Here is a 13,977-nt window from a genome sequence, read left to right on the forward strand (position 1 = left end):
AGCCCGCGCGCCTAGAGCCCGTGCTCCACAAGAGAAGCCCCCGCCATGAGAAGCCTGTGCACCGCAACGAAGACCCAAGGCAGCCAAGAATAAATTAATTAATTAAGAAAACAAAAGTGCACTGGAAATAACGTCTAAAAAAAAAAGTAGAGCCTGAAGACGTGACGGAATTGATGTAACCTCATGATAAAACTTGAATGGATGAGCAGTTGCTTTTTATAGATGAACAAAGCAAGTGGTTTCTTGAGATGGAATCTCCTCCAGGTGAAGATGCTGTGAAGATTGTTGAAATGACAACAAAGGATTTCGATTTTTTTTTTTTTTTTTGGCCATGCCGGGCGGCATGCAGGATCTTAGTTCCCCAACCAAGGATGGAACCTGTGCGCCCTGCAGAGGAAGTGTGGCGTCCTAACCACTGGACCGCCAGGGATGTCCCAAGGATTAAGAATATTATATCAACTTAGCTGATAAAGCAGGGTTTGGGAAGACTGACTCCAATTTTGAAAGAAGTTCTATTGTGGGTCAAATGCTATCACACAGCACGATATGCTACAGAGGACTTGGTCACCAAAGTCAATCGATGCGGCAAACTTGACTGTTCTCTTATTTTAAGAAATTGCCGCGAGTGAGGCGGCGGGGCAGGGCTGGCACCTCCCCCAGCAGCCATGGCGTATACCGGCCTCGCCGTGCCTCTCATCGTGATGAGCGTGTTCTAGGGCTTCGTCGGTTTCCTGGTGCCCTGGTTCATCCCTCAGGGTCCCAACCGGGGAGTTAGCATCACCATGTTGGTGACCTGTTCCGTTTGCGGCTACCTCTTTTGGCTGATTGCAATTCTGGCCCAACTCAACGCTCTCTTTGGACCACAGTTGAAAAATGAAACCATCTGGTACCTCAAGCATCATTGGCCTTGAGGAAAAAGACCTGCTCACCAGGGCTCAGTCATTGAGGTCACGAAGAGGACTCCTCTAGATGCAAAATCACCTCCATACCCAGACCACCTTCCTTGCCTTGCCCACTTTGGCCGTCAGCTGCCTTAAACGTTCCCACCACATTTGAATGTCTTATTCTACAATGCAGTATTTTTTCCTGTCGCCTTTTTTGCACTTTGATGAATGCAATGACGTGCGTATTGAATCTGAACTCTGCTGCCTCTATAAAATGTGTACGTACTCTTCCGAGGTAGAAAATGCTGTTCTTCTGAGAAATAACATTACTCTCCTTGGAGACTGTGGATTTGAAGATGGCCCCCACCTGCTCACAACATGAGAATCAGCGAAGTGTTTAAAAACTGTTACATGACAATAAGACTCCAGTGGGGCAGTCAGTAGGAGAACATGTTCAGAGGGAAAATCTGTCCCACCAGAATTATACCAAAATATATTTTCAGGATGAATTTCTTATTTCTGCCCTCCTTTGGAATAAATTATTTTTCTGCTCTGTAAAAAAAAAAAAAAAAAAAAAATTGCCGCAGCCACGCCATCCTTCAGTAGCCACCGCCCTGATCTGTCAGTGCCATCAACACCCACGCAAGACCCTCCACCAGCAAAAAAGAGGACGACTCGCTGAAGGTCCGGAGGATGGTTAGAATGTTTTAGCAATGCAGTATTTTTAAATGAAGGCACGTACATTGTTTTTTCAGAATTAATGTAATTGCACACTTAACAGACTACAGTATAGTATAAACATAACTTTTATATGCACTGGGAAACCCAGAAATCCAGGTGATTTATTGCAATATTTGCTTTATTGCAGTGGTCTGGAATCGAGCCAGCAATATCTCTGAGGTTCGGCTGTATTATACTCTGGTAAGATGCTAAATTTCCTGATTTGGGTCATTTTATTGTATTTAGGTAATAGAAAGTCGTGTTCTTAGGAAACAGACACCAGAGTGTTTAGGGAGAAAAGTGGCTGATGTTTGCAACTTACGTATGTATTATATTTACATGAAAACGTATATAGGGAAAGAATGTAAATGAATCTGGGTGAAGGTACACGGGAATCCCCTCTATTATTGCAACTTTTCTGTTGTAATTATACCAAAATAAAAAGTTACAGAAAATAACAACCAAAAAAAAGGAAGTAGCCCCAAATCTGCGATGTCGCAGCGCGGCCCGGCACCTGTCTTTAAGATTCTCGACATCCACCGACACTGAAACACACCTGTGCACTCTCAGTCCCCCAGTGGCTGCCGCAGGTTACCACGTTCAGGTGGGTGGCCCATTGCTCGGATTGTTTGAGAGGCCCCGGCTGCCCTGGACATCTTCGCCTCTCCCTCCCAGCTCCAGAGATGCCAAAAGCACCCACTGTGTGCCAGGCACTGGAGCTGACCCTGGTGGTTCCAGGGTCAACGAGGTAGACCCCGCCCCCACCCTCGGCCTCAGGGAAGTAACAGACACAGGACAGGAATTTCAAGGGTGAGGAGGGTCCAAGGAGAGGTGCTCTGGGAACCTACTTGTCCGGAGCAGAGTGGGAGCGGAAAGGCTTCCAGGTGGAAATAATTTACACCAAGGCCCAAAGGAGGAGAGGGGGCAGAATGCTTCCTGGCAAATCTGTGAGTTAGGTACCCTGAGCCCATTTTATAGGTGGGAAAACTGAGGCTCCAGGCGTGTAATTAACTTGCCCGAGGTGCTGTGGCTAGGACGTGGTGGCCTTGGGCTCCACACTGTAACACTGCCACACCCTCCTAAGAGCAAGAGGGGTGACATCTATGGGGAGACCAGAACCCACTCCAGGAGAGGGGACACCCCTGCCATCCCCAGGAGCCAAGGATGCAGATAGCTAACAGGATTTTCAGGAACCACTGTCTCTAGTGTCTACTTTTTGCTGAGCTATTTCCCCAGAAATTCTATAAGAATTTCTATAAGAGCCAGATTTCTTCCCCCTGATAATGAAATTGGAGGGATCACACTAATGGGAAAATTGGGCCCAAGGTCCCCACTCAACCTGATCTTTCAACTTCTCAGCCGTCTACCTGCTGGAGCTGCCTGGATGTCCGGGAAGCAGGGGAACACCGCAGACAAGGATGCCCAGGTAAGGAATCTGCGTGCGGGGCAGGCCCAGCCCTGCCACTTAGAAGCCCTGACATCTTGAGTCTAAACCTCCACCTTGTCCCTAAAATACAGACAGTAATAGTGCCCACAGCCTTGGCTCAGGGCTGGACAAACTTTATGATGATGGCGGCGATGTTGATCAGAATGACGATGATTTTGAGGCCGAAACACTTCATTTTCTCCATTCGTGGCCCAGATGCTAAGGAACTAGGTCCAAATCTCACTCTTTGGCCAGCTCCTTTCCTTCCAGACTGTGTGGGTTTGTTTTTCCCCTTGTTTCTTTGCCAAGAGCAAGAGTCACAAACCTCACCACCTGCCCCTTTGGAAGAGAATATTATTTTAACCAAAAGAACAGTGATGGCAAACCTTAGGGGACCTTAGGAAAACCCTAGAGTGTCAGCAGGGCTGGGTCCCAGCAAACCTCAGGCTCCACGTTTCACCCCTTAGTAGCCTCTTCCTGTGTCATTGCTACATTGGCCCCAGGGGCTTGGGGACCTCACCCCAAAGTATAGTCGAGGAGAGGCAGTTCAGAAGCTGGCCCCTGGGAAGATTCCAACAGTGTTTTCATTTGGGCTGGACCTGTGTGTCCTCAGCTCACCTGGGCAGCTGCCTTTCAGAATGGCCCCAGGCGGCTCTCTCTTTGACAGTGGTCTTCAGTGATTAGTATAATGGTCACAGGACAACTGCATCTCCTGACCCCAGGAGAGGGGACATCCCAGGTTGGGGCTGCTCCTTCCATGCCTGGGAGGCAAGGATGCAGGTAACTAACAGGGTTTTCAGGGACCACTGTCTCTAGTCTCCACTTTTTTGCCGAGCTATTTCCCCAGAAAGTCTATAGACTAAGAGCCAGATGAAATTGGAGTGATCACACCATCCTCAGCATTTAAGATGGCAATGCCAAAATTTTGTGGCTGTGTAGAGATGCGCCACGCTGTGTGACCACATATCCTAACTTCCGGCAAGAAGGCAAGACTTAAGAAATCGCAATGTGAATAATAAGGCTGCTCCAACACTGTTTATGGATGGCGCTAATTCATCCACAGATGCGTTCTCAGAGTGCTTGCTCTTGGCTGAGCACCGCCGATGGAGTGGTTCCCAAAGGTGCCGTGATTCAGGGATGCTGGACGGTGGACCCGCCAACACCCTCGAGAATGGCAGTCGGGGGCGGGCGGTGCCATGAAGTGGGCGCGTTCATGTGTGCAGTCAGGGAGGCTTCCTGGAGGAGGAATCCGGTCTTTATCCTAGGAGCAGTGGGCTACGGCAATTGAGGTTTTAATCAGGGCGGGGGACATGATCACATTTGCATTTTGAAAGCGTGTTCTGGCTACAGTGTGGAGAATGGATGGTTGGAGTTCAGAGTGGGAGCCAGGGAACCCGGGAGGAGACCTTAGCCCAGCCCTGGTGAGAGGCCCACAGCCAAATATTTCTAAAGTGCTTCCCTCCACTTCTGGGCGGCGTGGCCGAGGGGATGGAGAGAAGTGGGTGGGTTGAGAGATACTGAGGGGGCCACCCTGACAGGACTTGGGGGTTCATGGGCTTTGGGCAGAGGGAGAAGGCAGGGTCACAGTCACCTCCAGGTGACTGGCTTAGAGAAACTGGTCCAGGTGGTGTCTGCCTGGCCAGGTAACTCAGGTGGGAGGGGGAAAGAAAAATCTTTGTCGTGGTAAATTTAAAAAATACAAAACGTAATCTGCAGTACAATATCCTTGTTTTAAAATGTACAAAAAAAAGACTGAAAGGAAATTCACCAAAGATCGACAGAGGTTCTCTCTGAACACAGGATTCTCCTCTTTCTACCTTTTTCTGTTTCCCAAATGATCGCTAATGACCATGTACTAATATAATAATTAGGGAAAACCACAAGTGAAAATCGATATGCATTCGATCAATTCTAGGACAATCCTTGCCTCTGATGGAGGTCGTTTTTCAGTTTTTTCCAGAGAGTAAGTCTGGCTGCTCAGAGCAGGGAGAGAAAAGTCCCACAGTTGGAAGTCCATAGTTTAACCTCACCCATTTCCACCAGGAGCTGCCAGCCAGGCTCTGTCCTCACCATCTCTGCAAGAAATGTTGGCTCCATTTGTTAAATCCAGGTGTGTGGATTGTATTCTGAATTCTAAAAGAGTTTTCTTTTTTGAGTTCAGTGTCACATTTTCTCCCTTGCTCTCCCAAAGAAACGTGCAAAGCACACCACAGTCCAAGTGCTTGACATCTTCCTGCAGTACTTGGGCCTTTCTAAAAAAGTGAGGTGTTCCCTTCCCTGGCTTCAAAAGCGTGGAGAGGTGCACTGTTTTGTTTCACGTCTGACCCCGAGAAGATAGGATTTGGGTGGGGAAGAGCCACTCGGAGGCAACCTCCCCCGTAAATCCCATCTGTTTGCTCAGGAAGGACAAAAGCTTGAAACGTTTTAAAACGTGAGCCTGAAGGACTGAGTCTGGCACAGGGGGACCCTGCCGACCGTCTGGGGAAGATCGCGGCCCCATTCCAGGGAGACGAACCCCCCAAATGCAAATGCAGGGGAAGGAGGCCGTGCTCCAGGCCTCTGCGGCCTCCAGCCAGTGATTGCCAAAGGGCTTTCCCCCACCGTGGGTGCAGCCAGGTGCTGTAGCACTGGAGGCCCGGGAAGACCATGACCCCTTTGGTTCTGCAAAGGGTTGGACTTTCACTTGCGTTCCTGATCCAAGAGTCCAGAACTGAGCCTGCGTGAGAGGTGACTGTCCCTCCTTAAAGGACTTTGGAAGACGGAGTTCTTCTGCCTTGACAAAAAGCAGCCGTAGTAATAGTCATAGTAGCAAGAATACTAATAGTAACATAACAGCGGTAACAGTATGAATACTGGTAGCAAGAGTAACAACAGTCATGACAGTGGGAATGCCGGTAGTAATGGTAATAATAGCGATGGCAGGAGTAACAGTAGTAATAATAGTAGTGACCGGAATCACGGTCGTAATAGTCGTAGTAATAATATAGCAGGAGGAATAGTAAGGGTCGTAGTACTACTACTACCAGTAATAGCAACTCCCACTTACTAGCCGCTCTGCCCCAAACGCTGCTGGGAGCGCGAGACAGAAATGAACACCTGACTCTCCATGGCACCTATGACAAGGGTCCTGCTACTACTGTCCTCTGTTTGTAGATGGAGAAACTGATCTCCCCAAAGTCTCCCAGCTGTTAAGAGGCAGGGCCGGGATTTGAACCCAAACCCGTGTCACTTCCCAGGCCCGGTGTGTGTTCGCGATCCGGCTGCCCAAGACAATCACGGGACGCAGCTAAGGCCCGGCCCTGTGCCAGGGACTCTGATCTGCCGGCCTGCGGGGAGCCTGGTGCCGGTTTTGTGCTGTAGGCTCTCCAAGGTGATGGTAGCACTCAGCCAGGGTTGACCGTCACCACGCTACACAGTAGTTCTCTCCGTCGGGGAGGCAGCAGGACCCACAAAGGTTATATAGCTTATCACCCACCCATCGGCTTTCTGATTCAAGAGGTCTGGGCGGGGCCTAGGAACCTGCATTTCTACTAAGTGCTCAGGGTGTGCTGATGCTGCTGGCCGGGCACCCCACTCTGAGAAGCCCTGCTCGGCCCAGATCCCACCTCCCGGGCAGAAACAGGGTCCACGCGTCCGTGCATTCACTCGGCAAGCTGTAGCGAACGCCGACCGCGTGCCAAGCTCTCCGGCAACTGAGTGATGAAACAAAAGGAGAGCCCTTCCTCCCCCGGCAGCGCGGAGCACGCGGGGGCCATGCGGGGTAAAGGGCAGTCTCTTCCCAGGGCTGGGCTAAGGGCTTCTCCCGGGTTCCCTGGCTCCCACTTGAGGATAAGGGATGGTCCTCGTTACGCGGACTGGATGGGAGGGGCTGCCCTGACCCTCGGCGCAGCGTGTGGGGTGCTCCTTTGTCCTCAGCCCCCGAGCTAATCTACCGTCCAAACGTCCCCTCTGAACTGCTTACATAAGTGTTCCCTGAGGCCCGGAAACTTCCAGATGGGCCTGTGGCCCATCCCACGAGCTGCTTCTGGGATGTCAGCCCCGGCCTCTTTCCTGGGCCCTGGAATTCCTGGAAGATCCTGACATGCAGCAGCTGCCGAAGTGTCTGGGAAGGCCAGGCGTGCAGAGGGAGCGTGTCAAGCAGGCCTTGTGCTCCTGGCTCCTCCCACAGGCAGCTGCAAGGGGGAAGAGCTGGGTCCCTGTGACCCCGGACATCTGGGCCCAGCACACACCAGCCTCGTGGAAGGCACGCCAGCCACCTCCCCTCAGCAGAACAGTCTGTCCTTGTCCCTCCTGTTCTGCTCGGATGCTTTCCGGGGCCCTCAGTGACGAATCTCCTCCCACCTGCCCTCAAGTCACCCTCACGGCCACATCCAGGGGACCACTGGAGTTCCAGGCCTCCGGGTCCTTCAGAATCACCTGGGAAGCTGGCTCAAAATGCCCATTTGGGGGCTGTACCCAGAGAGCCTTGTTCTGTAGGTCTGGGAGGGGTCCAGGGATCTTCACTTTTGATGAGGTCCCCAGGCAATGCAGGGGTTCCTCAGACCACACATTGAAAAACACTGACACAGCCGGTATACTCTCATTTTGTACAATATATGATATATATAGGCAAGGGAGACTATCTATTTTATATCTATATATGTATACAGGTATTTCGATATTTATTAATTTCCTAGGGCTGCCATAACAAAGTACCTAAACTGAGTGACTTAAAACAACAGACATGGGGCTTCCCTGATGGTGCAGTGGTTAAGAATCCGCCTGCCACTGCAGGGGGCGTGAGTTCGAGCCCTGGTCCGGGAAGATCCCGCATGCTGCAGAGCATCTAAGCCCGTGCACCACAACTACTGAGCCTGCGCTCTAGAGCCCGCGAGCCACAACTGCTGAGCCCGTGTGCCACAACTACTGAGGCCCGCGTGCCTAGGGCCCATGCTCCACAACGAGAAGCCACTGCAATGAGAAGCCCGCGCACCGCAGTGAAGAGTGGCCCCCGCTTGCTGTAACTAGAGAAAGCCCGCACGCAGAAACGAAGACCCAACACAGCCAAAAATAAATAAATTAATTAAAAACAAAAACAAAAGAAACCCAGATATATATTTTCCCAGTCTGGAGACCAGAAATCCAGAAATCAAGGTGTCGGCAGGGTCATCTCCCTCGGAAGGCTCTAGGGGAAGATCCTTCCAGCTCTGGTGGCCCCAGACTTTCTTTGGCTTGTGGCCGCATCCCTCCAAATTGGACTTCAAACAAAAGGACGGGGAAGGTGCCTGAGTTCAGTTCCACCCCAGGAACAGAGCCACAGGCTGGGTCCCTGGCCCCTCTTCAAGGCAGTCAGGCTTTGCCCTACAGCCAGCAAAGTGGCTGATCACACTTCCAGCTGGCATCTGCCCGTCAACACCTACAGTCCTCGCCCCCCACCCCGTTCCCCTCCCTCCTGGCGTCTCCTGCCAGCTCCTTTCCTTCCCCTCTGACGCCTGACCCTGGGCCTCTTCCCTCCCCCTTGGACCGACCCTCCTGAAAAGCTTTAAGTGCCATTAACGTGCAGGTCACCCTCCATCCCCCTTCAGCTTTTGCCTCCCTGAGTTCCAGGTCCATAGAGTTCCAGGACCAACCACCCACTGGCCTGCCCACTCAGATGTCTTCCAGACACTTCGCTTTCCGGTTATGAAGGTCGCAAGCCTCTGAGCCTATCTGAGCCCCCGCTAGTAACCGTGACCTTGGAGGGCTGCTGTAAGATGCAGCAATAATGCTAAGCACAGGGCAAGCGCCCAGAATCAGAGGTGAGCATCTCACGAGGCAGATGTAAAATGCACACCCGCCCTTCCAGGTTGGAGTGCCCAGAGCTGGGAAACAGGGTCTCGGCCAGGTTCTCCCACCTTCCCAGGTCAGAGGAGGCAGCTGCTCTCCGAGGTTCTTGGAAGGACCCTTCCCTTTATTCTCTGTTGCATGAAACTTAAAGCCAGCGGGGAATCCTTCCTGTCCTCCAGCATAAGCTTTGGGATTTAAGTGGCAGTCTGCCCTGGAACGGAGCTCAAGGACTTGAACTGACTCTTACTAAAGTGTAAATGACTGACAGCAGATCAGTTCCCAAGAAAGAGCAAGTACCAGGACCCTGGCCTTGGGGTTGGGGGAGCAGGCGCCCCCCACCTACACTCGGCAATCAAGGGGCACCTCCCAAAGGAGGCGGTACAGAATTGCCCACCACTAGGGGGCAGCAGAGCACCAGGGATCAGTTTACAAATACAAAGGGAGGGGTCTGAATTGGTACTTTGATAAGTTGTGAAACTCCTGCCCACCCCGTCTAGGCAGCCCCTCTTCTTCCTTCCAATTGAACCCACGTTCTCTCCAAGCATCCCCCAGGTGGAGGTCCAGAATGGTCCCAAATGAATCAGGAACCTCATTCCTCACATGCAGTTTTGCCCAACTAGAGGAAGAAGCACGTTACACCTTATTCAAGTCATACGGACCAGCCCTAATACTGCTGACTTCCTATTGCCTCAGACCAGCGGAGTCAGCCTCACCTGGAAGCTCGCTGGAAATGCAGACTCTCACGTCCCACCCCAGACCCACAGCATCAGACTCTCTGAGGGTAGGCCCAGCAATTTGTATTTGTTTTATTTATTTATTTATTTCACTGAAGTATAGCTGATTTACAATGTTTGTTCATTTCTGCTGTACAGCAGTGATTCAGTTATACATACATATATTCTTTTTCATTATTCTTTCCAATTGTGGTTTATCATAGGATATTGAATATAGTTCCCTGTGCTCTACAGTAGGACCTTGTTTATCCATTCTTTTTTTTTAAGATAGATTTTATTCATTTTTATTTTATTTTATTTATTTATTTTTGGCAGGGTTGGGTCTTTGTTGCTGCGCGTGGGCTTTCTCTAGTTGAGGCGAGTGGGGGCTACTCTTCGTTGCGGTGCGCGGGCTTCTAATTGCAGTGTCTTCTGTTGTTGTGGAGCACAGGCTCCAGGCGCGCGGGCTTCAGAAATTGTGGCACACAGGCTCAGTAGATGTGGCTCATGGGCTCTAGAGCGCAGGCTCGGTAGTTGTGGGCTTAGTTGCTCTGCAGCATGTGGGATCTTCCCGGACCAGGGCTCGAACCTGTGTCCCCTGCAGTGGCAGGTGGATCCTTAACCACTGCGCCACCAGGGAAGCCCTATCCATTCTATAGATAGTAGTTTGTATCTGCTAATCCCAAATTCCTAATTCATCCCTCCTCCATACCCCCTCCCCCTTGGCAACCACAAGTGTTTTCTCTCTATCTGTGTCTGTTTCATAGATAAGTTCATTTGTGTCATTTTGGGTTTTTTTTAGTTGCAGCATGCAGGATCTTTAGTTGCGGCATGCGGGATCTAGTTCCCTGACCAGGGATCAAACACGGGCCCCCTGCATTGGGAGTGTAGATTCTTAATTACTGGACCACCAGGGAATTCCCTGTGTCATATTTTAGATTCCACATATAAGTGATATCATATGATATTTGTCTTTCTCTTTCTGACTCATTTCACTTAGTATCATAATCTCTAGGTCCATCCATGTTGCTGCAAATGGCATTATTCTGTCCTTTTTCATGGCTGAGTAGTATTCCATTGTGGATACATATATCTTCTTTATCCATTCATCTGTTGATGGACACTTAGGTTGTTTAGGCAATTTGGGTTTTAACACCCCTCCAGGGCATTCTGATCAGCTCAGGGTTGAGAACCACTGCTTTCAATGTAGCAGGCCAGATGGTAACACTGGTTCGTGTTCAGTCACGTGTCAATACCGCTCTGAGGAAGAAAAGCCCAGTTTGGTGCAGTTTGCTGCAAGGATGTTGTTCTGGAGCAGGGATCCAGCCCGGCAGGGCTCAGCCCGAGCTGGCCAGGTGGGTGGTTAATGTGAAGGACGAGTGGGTCAGTTATGGTCATACAGCATCGTGACCCAGTCCCTAATCCACTCCCAGGAGGAGGAATTAGAAAGTGGTCTTTGGGTTGTCAGTTCTCCAAAATGAGAACGTCTACAGCTAAAAAGGAAGCCCAGTCCTTTTCCTGACACTAGAATAGAGGCTGCCCATCAGGGGTGTTCAGGAAGGAGGGGAACCCCCTACCTGGGTTCAAATCCCTGCTCTACAGTTAGAAGCTGGGCCACCCTATTCAGTGATTCAACCTCTCTGATCCCCAGCTCCTGCCCTATACAATGGGGACGACGACAGCACACACCATATAAGCTTGTTGTGGGGACGAAATAGGATAATTTGTGTGACTCTCTGGCCAGAGTAAGTGCTCAACAAGTGTTAGTGAGTTTTTAATAAATGGGTCGTTTAAGTTGTAAAACGCTATGGTTTCCCAGTCAGTCTGGCTGCTCCTTAAAAAGTTATAGAGTTACTGTGTGATCCAGCCATTCTACTTATGCACCCAAGAGAAATGAAAATTTAGGTACACACAAAAACTTGCACACAAATGTTCATAGCAGCGCTATTCATAGCATCCAAGAAGTGGAAACAACCCAGATGTCCATCAACGCATGTATGGATAAGCAAGACGTGGTCCCTCCACAGAACGGAATAGGATTTTGGCCATAAAAAGGGATGAAGCACTGACACAGGCTGCAACGTGGATGAACCCTGAAAACGTTAAGCTCGGGTGAAAGAAGCCAGACACGGAAGACCATGGCTCGTAGGCTTCCACGTATATGAAACGTCCAGAAGAAAATCCATAGAGACAAGAGAGCAGATTAGTGGCTGCTGGGGCTGGGATCTGGGATGGGGGTGGGGGGATCGGAGGGGATGACTAAGAGTACAGGGATTCTTTTAGGGGTGATGGAATATTCTAGAAGTCATTGTATTGATGGTTGCAAGACTCTGAATATGCCAAAACCCACCCAGCTGTGTACTTTCAAAGGGTGAATCGTGTGGCATTGTGAATTATATCCCAAAAGAGCTCCTTTAAAAAAGCCCATGTTTTGCCCATGAGACGCCCTAAAGCTATTTTTTTTATTGTTAATGAGGGGCGGGGAGGGAAAGAGTGACCTGTGAACATTTTGATTTTTTTCCCAACTTGACCCCTGAGCAAAAAAGTTTCGAAAAGGTACCCGAGTTCAATTTCATCTCCAAGTTAGGGCTCTGTCCTGCAGCCCCTCCTTCAAGGTCAGCCCTTCATAACACAGCAAAGTAGGGCAACCCATCACATTGTGGGTTGTTGTTTTTTTTTAAAGGCTGCAGACTTTCCAGCTGGATTTTATCTGAAAACATCATACAGTCCCTGAGGTGGGTTAAGCCCCTAAGATCTTTGGGGGCTTGGGGCTAAATTATCAGCAGAAGAATTGCAGCATCTCCAGGCCCAGGGAGCCAGGCCCTGTGTCTACAGCTGTCCTTGTAGGCAGCTGCCCGGGAGGCCTGCCCTGGCCTTATCTCCAGGAGGAAATGTCCCCACCCTGCTCCAAATGTTTGTCCAGAAGGATAGGGCCAAGCAGAGTCCCCCATCCCCAGCCAGAAACTCTCCCCCCACCCCACTCTGGAGGAGGAGAGTCACCAGGGAACGGATGGGGCTCCTGGCACGTGTGCTTCCCACGGGGTCTGAAGGATTCTGTCCGCAGTCTCCCCTCTGGCTCAGATCGCCCCACACCTTCCCATCACCATCTCACGACTTCAGTTTCAGGGCTGGGGGTGGCCCTAAGGTCTCGGAGCCTGCCCCTACCCCCAGTACAAACTTACCACTTCTCCCAAGTCCCCCACACCCCAGGGCCTTTGCACAGGCTGTCACGGGAAGGTTCCACCAGGTGCCAGCTGTGTGCCCTTGGACAAGTCACTCCCTCCCGGGCCTCACATCCTCACTGGTCATTTGAGGAGCTTCCTCAATGACCAGTGGGGATCGGAGGGCCCAGAGTCTCGGGGTGAGTTCGTGTTCTGACTGCCTCATGCCTCCAGGATTGCTGTTTCCCCAGAGTCAGACTGCGAACTGCCCGCTCATCCTTCCAGCTGCAGCTCCCTTCCTGATGTTGGAACCTTCCGGAATGTTCTGGCACCCTCAGGTTCCTAGGCCCATCTATGATGGTCTGGTGGCCTGTTGGCTTCTTGGCCACACTGACGACACCTGGAGGGCAGGGCTCACGGGACGGTCCCCCTTGCGTGTCCCGTTCACCAGCCCACCCCGTCACAGGCTTTCTACCACAGTGTTTAAGGGAGTGAGTGAGTTTCCAAAATACTTCCTCTTCCACGATCTCACTGGGTCTTCCCCAGCACCTGGGCCCAGGAAACAGGCTATCGCTCCATTTTACAGATGAGAAACTGAGTCTCTGAGCTCTGGGCTCCCAGCCAGGCTGCTTCTCCTCCTCAGCTTCTCCCAGGTTTCCAAGACGGTGGGAGAGGGCGAGGGTGGTGCCATCCGCGGCCCCCCTGCGGCCCGTATGGCTCCTTGAAAGGATGCTGTTTCGGCAAAGCCTCCCGGCCCGACCAGAGCAAGGGGTCACGTGTCCTCTGGCAGAGAAGAACCCGTCCTTCAGGCCGGGCTGTGTGCATGCTGAATCATCACTCCTGGCCACGGAGTCCCTCTGCCCCCCGCCCAGCTGCCGACCCACAGTGCCAGCTCTTTCCCGATAGGAAGAGAGCCGTGGCCTTAGGGGACCCCGAGGGCCACCCTTCTGGAAGCAAACATGGACAAGCTGTTCCGGCTGGTGGAGCACATGGTCCTCTGCAGGCGGTGGAGCGGCTGGAGACTGTGCCCGGCCAGGCCGGGGTCCAGCCCGCGCTCCTCTGCCTCCCAGTAAGGTGACCTTGGCAAAGCACCGGACCTCTCCACCCATTTCCTTCCTGCAGCAGGGGCGAGGGGTGCATAATAACACCCACCCTTATTCTGAAGGATGGTTCTGAAGTTTAAAGGTCATGTAGGCCAGCGAGTGTTGGGCGGAGCGCCCGGCACACAAGAAACCCTCGGTGAATAGCACTTATTTGTAAAATGGTTG

The 13,977-nt window shown here is 51.4% G+C and overlaps 1 pseudogene; it reads left to right on the forward strand.

The window, feature by feature from the left end:
* The first annotated feature begins 665 nt into the window (after window positions 1-665).
* Window positions 666-952, forward strand: LOC116744347 (annotated as a pseudogene).
* The last annotated feature ends 13,025 nt before the right edge of the window (window positions 953-13,977 follow it).

This window comes from Phocoena sinus, chromosome 19, assembly GCF_008692025.1.
Source record: "Phocoena sinus isolate mPhoSin1 chromosome 19, mPhoSin1.pri, whole genome shotgun sequence".
Lineage (NCBI taxonomy): Eukaryota > Metazoa > Chordata > Mammalia > Artiodactyla > Phocoenidae > Phocoena > Phocoena sinus.